This window comes from Eurypyga helias, unplaced genomic scaffold (assembly GCF_000690775.1).
Source record: "Eurypyga helias isolate BGI_N326 unplaced genomic scaffold, ASM69077v1 scaffold32264, whole genome shotgun sequence".
NCBI classification, from domain to species: domain Eukaryota; kingdom Metazoa; phylum Chordata; class Aves; order Eurypygiformes; family Eurypygidae; genus Eurypyga; species Eurypyga helias.
In genome coordinates this window covers 1-5,684 of record NW_010247431.1, presented here as the reverse complement: position 1 = coordinate 5,684, position 5,684 = coordinate 1, and the positions used below count along the sequence as shown (strand labels likewise).

Sequence of the window (5,684 nt, the reverse complement as noted above, 5' to 3'; positions counted from 1 at the left end):
CCCCAGAAAAACCCAACCCAACTCCTTGCAATGTATTCAGTGACTGGCAGCGGTGGCAAATCCCAATGACCAACGCCATTCAGCTGTCCCAGAGCAGAGCACGTGTGTTTGGGGTATCCTCCACTGATCGCACACCTTTCTGTCTTTTTAAGATGTCGAACTACCCACTCCAATAATAAGAAACAAATTACCACTTGGTTTATACTTACTATTGCAGTTACAGGGACTAAGAGAGGGACAAAAAGAAAATATTTAAAATGAATAGGAGGAGGAGTGGCAGTAAAAATAGTATTTTATTCCCTTGCCCACCCAGTCTGCTTCTCCCTCTCGTTCCCACAGCAACATTACAATCAGAAAAAAAAAAAAAAAAAGAAAAAAAGAGAAAAAAAAAGGTCAGGGGTGTGGGAAGGGGAAATACAGGGTAAAAACAGTCAAATCACAATAGGAAATTTTCAAAATAGGTTATTCAGTTTAGTCGTCTTCATCCCCTTCGTCTTCAGGTTCTCGTTTTCTCTTCTGTCCCCGTTCTTCATCTAGAAAATGAAACACAACTTCAATTACACGAGCACTCCCTCACGCTCTGAGAAGCTGAACAAGTTCCACAAGCTCTCCTGTGGCAGCCGGAACACAGGCGTGAGCCTGCTTTTTGAAAACCGGTACTCTACTCCCGAAACACGACAGCAGTATTACTTTATCTCTAGCAAAAACTGAGTTAGTGCCATACCGGGCTCTTCTTCATCTTCGTCGTCATCTACCTCACCATCGTTGTAGCCTTCTTCATCCTCCTAGAGTTCAAAAAAAAAAGGAAAAGAAGGATTAAAAAGTTGGTTTCAGCGCAGGCCCTTCCACAATTTGGCAATATCCAAGTGCATTTTTAAAAGTGAGAGTTGCTTCAAGTCCTTGAAGCATCTTAAACAAAAAACAAACAAGGAGGCAGACACGTCCCACGCACTTATGTAAGTGCTGGGTTCTGTGCTACAGCATAACTGGACTCTGGCCTGAGCTTTGCTGCAGAACTCACACGCGATTGGAGCGGCCCCTTCTCGCCCCAAGTCTTCGGCAAGGGAAGAGCTGTATACTCCACGCTGATACGTGGCTGCAGATTTTTGGCCCTGAGGTCAGTAAAACTTGACTGGTCAGCAAAAACACATATTCTAGGGGGCAGAGAGAGTTGAAAACATGAACTGACACCTCCAGAGGCGGAGGAGCTGCTGTTGGTTTTGCGAAGAGGCTGACCAGCCATTCAGTTAAATATCTAGGAGTGTTTGGCCGGAAGATGGACAACACAACCTCCTACAGCCAATTCCTAGCCCTGTTCCCAGGGGCTGCGATATCAGCAAAGCCTCAGCAGGCGTGACCGGTTCCTCGCACCCCACGCGCTGAGAATTTAAACATCCTGAAGCATCGCAAGGTACGTGCCCAAAAGGGAACCCTCCCGAGAGCAGAGGGTCAGCGATTCCGGTACCGCTCTCCCGTCCGTACGGGGGTTACAGCCCTGCTAAGGCACCACAGGCGAGGCCTGCAGGCCCTCCCGGCAGTACTGTTTGACAGCGCGATAAACAGAACGATTTCGTGTCAATGGTCACTAGATGGCAGCTGGCTCATAGACAGGCACGCCTCAAAGCCACCCCCCTGCCACGCTTCTCAAGTGAAAAAGAAAGTGCACGCTTCAAGTACTGAAAGCCTCTGATATTTGCTCCATTTCTTGCCTAACTCTTCCCAGTTAGACAATTTTGACTGCATGCCTGTTATTAACTGCATAAATCCTCACCTCCTCTTCTCCGCTCACATCCTCCTCTTCTCCTTCCTCCTCTTCCTCCTCATCTTCTTCATCTTCTACTACCTGAGCATCATCATCATACTCCTCTTCTGTACAGGCAAACAAGATCAACTCAGTCCTTTGAAGTTTACTTTTCCCCCCCAACATTGCCACCTGAGACCTGAGCTACCCACACAAGGAGCAACCTGCAAGCACTGCGTAAGGGCAGGACAGGGTTAAAGGCAGCTCTCCAGCTGCTAGACAGGGCGGGATGTCGCCCTGAGCCTCTTTAGGCTAATGACAGGGTTGTGTGGCAGCTGCCCATGGTCTGAGCTGCTCTAGGGCTTCAGGGGCCCTGACAGTAAGTCACGGCAGCCTCGGGGCTGCTCTGGCTTCAGCTGCTCCAGTGTCCATTACTAACACATGGTTTTGAGCCTGTAGGACACTTGCAGATCATAGAATCACGGAATGGTTTCAGTTGGAAGGGACCTTAAAGCACCCCCAGCCCCACCCCCTGCCATGGGCAGGGACACCTTCCACTAGACCAGGTTGCTCCAAGCCTCATCCAGCCTGGCCTTGGACACTTCCAGGGATGGGGCATCCACAGCTTCTCTGGGCAACCTGTCCCAGTGCTCCCCACCCTCTGTGGGAAGAATTCCTTCCTGATGTCCCATCTCCAGCTCCCTCTGTCCGTTTAAACCCGTTACCCCTTGTCCTGGCACTCCCTGCCCTTGGGAAAAGCCCCCCCAGGTTCCTCGTAGATCTTCATCTTCACTTGCAGCTCTTTGTCTGCAAGTGTCCATCTGCTCCCCGCAAGGACAGAGCAGCACTTCAGAAGCCAACCATGCCCTGGGAGCCCTCACCGAGGGACATCCCTTGCCTTCAGGCGACACAGAAGGGTCACACACACAATCCACCCTACGGCTTTGCAATCTCTTTTCAAGAGGAAAGAGATGCAACGCAGCTAGCCCAAGCGACAAACCAGAAAGTGCTTTCCATGCTGCAGGAATGGCGTTTTGGAGCTTTTGCATGCATCTGCATGCAGGCCCAGACTTGTGCTCTCATGAGAACCTGTCCCTGCTAAACCTGGCTGGCTGCACCACTCTGCCGCAGCGCTCGCCCCTCTCCAGAGCTCACACTCAGCACTCGAGGGAAAAGTGCAAGTCCAGCTATTCTGCTTTTGCTGTGCGGCTGGGTTTGAAGAGTCTAGCAAATTCCCCAAACTCAGCCGGATACCCATCCGACTGCTACACTGCTGCCTCCGAGTGCAGCCTGCCGGGAAGCAGAACGGCACCTACAGCACAGTGGAGCCCACCATGCTTCTTCCTAACATTAGGAAGCTGCTCGCTGCTTCATTAGTGCCTTTCACAGAGCTTGCCCCAGGCAGACTTCAGACACTCTCCTCTCTTCTGCCTCATCTCAACTAGATCATTTTGTCCTCACGGAACAGCTACAGACTCCTGTTAGTGCCCTGGCTCCTTTACTTAGTTCCTTGACTCAGCTACTTGTTTCCATGCCCAGTCTGGCTCTCCACCCTGCCCTGCTCCATCAGGCTCTACACAACTGCTCATACTTCCCACATCGTACCGCTCCTGGTAAACTGCAGCATGTCCACACCATCCTTTCTTACCCACTTCCGCCTCACATTCTCGTTCCATTCCCTGAACTCTTTCAGTCTCTTATTCCTCCTCCTTTCTTCTACCACCCCTTCACCCCCCACCTTTCGCTAAGATAAGACTGAGAAAGTAGCTTTCAGGCCCTGCCCATCTCCTCTCCCCGCGCTCCCTCGGAGGACACTGAGGCACTTCTGCTTTACAGCAGTCAGGAAGGAGCTGCTGAGGACACCCTTTTCCTGCCAACAATTCAGAGCTGGAAGCAAAACACACCACGCAGTGTATCAGTCTTTCAACTTACGTACACCAAGCAGCACAAATTCACATACCATCTTCATCCTCCTCCTCGTCGTCTAAGCCCTCCACGTAGCCCTCTGCATCAGAGTCCGGTGCTTCTTTGTCATCCCGATCTTTCACTAGGGATAAGACTGAGAAAGTAGTTCTTTCAGGCCCTGCCCATCTCCTTTCCCCTCGTTCCTTCAGAGGACACTGAGGTACTTCTCCTTTACATCAGTCAGGAAGGAGCTGCTTCCTTCTGTCAAGTCAAGTCAGAGCTGGAAGCAGAACGTACTAGGCAGCACATCGCTCTTTTAACTTACGTACACTAAGTAGCACAATTCACATACCATCTTCATCCTCCTCCTCGTCGTCTAAGCCCTCCACGTAGCCCTCTGCATCAGAGTCTGGCGCTTCTTTGTCATCCCGATCGTAGCCATCGAGGTATGTGAGTTGTGGGAGGAGCTTGAATACGTTTTCTCTGTAATCGTTCAAGTTGGTTACCTCGCAATTGAAAAGGTCTAGACTCTTCAGGTTTTCTAACTTTTTCTGCAAAGAAAGAGAAGCCTCTGAAGTTCAGCGTTACAGGAATTCTCCACCAAGCAGAGACTGCAACAGCAGCCAGAGCGAATGCGCTCAAGAGCTTCCTGTGGCAAAAGGGTCATTTTGGCCTCTGCTGACTAAACTGGCGTGGAACAGAAATCTGCAATGCCTGGCCACTGCTGCTTCAGAATCCCAGAGTGGAAAATGCTCTCCACCTTGTTCAGCATCTCACAAGTAGAAGACTGAAGTTTGGAAAGAGGTAAAGCGCTGCCAAAATCACATGTGCTGCGAGGGGCCAAGCTGAGAACATGAATTAGTTGGGTCAGTTACGCCACAGCACAAGGGAAGGTAGCGCAGCCCAGCACCAGCTCTATTAAATTACGGCTCTCAGTGAAGAAGAAACAGATTATTCTGTGGACGCAAGAACTTTGCTAGGAGAGATTTAAAGAGTTTTAGTCATCGTACCTTAGGCCTTGGAAAAAGAAGTAAGATGAGGATTTGTATCAAGTGTTATGAACTATCTCCCTTCTGGGGTTCAGCGTGCAGAGCAACGGTGACATCGAGAAAACAAGCCTGACACCAGGAGCAGTTACAATCCTGTCTCTTATCTGTTTGCTACACGAGTTGAACTGCTCTGCTCTCCTTTCTGCTGGGGAAAAGAGCTCTGACATGGGCTCATCCGGGAACTGCTCCCCAAGACATTTTAAGAGCAAGTATTTGGGAAATAAGCATGAGCCGACACTCTTCATTTCTGGAGAGCAAAGGGCACACAAACCAAAAAACTAGAAAATAGCACTACCAGATCCAACACTTGGATGATTTTTGGAACCGCAACCTGACAAACTTGAACTCAACCCTTGAAATAAGCAGTGTAATGGCTGTGAGCAGGAGAGGTGATGGAAACCAGCAGCAACGAGCTTTACACTCAGCGACTTCTGCCCAGCCACAGCGAGCAAACCCAGCCTGGAGTCACACGGTGCTGCTGCTGGCCCATACCACCACCAGCACACGTCGCACCCCCGGCGGGGGTGATTTTAGAATCACAGAGTCTTTAGGTTGGAAAAGACCTTTAAGATCATCACGTCTGACCGTTAACCTAATGCTGCTAATACCACCATTAAACCATGTCCTGTCTCATAAATCCCTCCCGGGATGGTGACTCCCCATGCCCCGGCTCTGAGCACACAGTTCCAATGCCTGACACTGGGAGAAGAGACTGACCCCCAACTCTCTGCACCCTTTCAGGGGGCTGTAGGGAGCAATAACGTCTCCCCTGAGCCTCCTCTTCTCCAGGCTGCACCCCCCCACCCCAGCCACTCCTCCCAGAAACGGTGCTCCAGCCCCTTCCCCAGCTCTGTTCCCTTCTCCGACACGGTCCAGACCCAATGCTCCAAGGCAAACACAGCGAGCTCAAGCAGAGCCTCTGGGAGAGGGACCCGCAGGCACTCCAGCGAGGCTCGGTGCTGGCTGCAGGGCGGCGGAGGGCAAAGCCC

General features: G+C 51.0%; 1 long non-coding RNA gene across 1 annotated transcript; it reads right to left on the bottom strand.

Moving 5' to 3' along the window:
* Positions 1-275: 275 nt before the first annotated feature.
* Positions 276-4,197, bottom strand: LOC104508955. Its single transcript, XR_727884.1, has 5 exons — positions 3,999-4,197; positions 3,702-3,788; positions 1,772-1,869; positions 725-785; positions 276-533 (listed from the first exon to the last, which is right to left on the bottom strand). It is a non-coding gene; the product is annotated as an uncharacterized LOC104508955 (long non-coding RNA).
* Between the last annotated feature and the right edge of the window lie 1,487 nt (positions 4,198-5,684).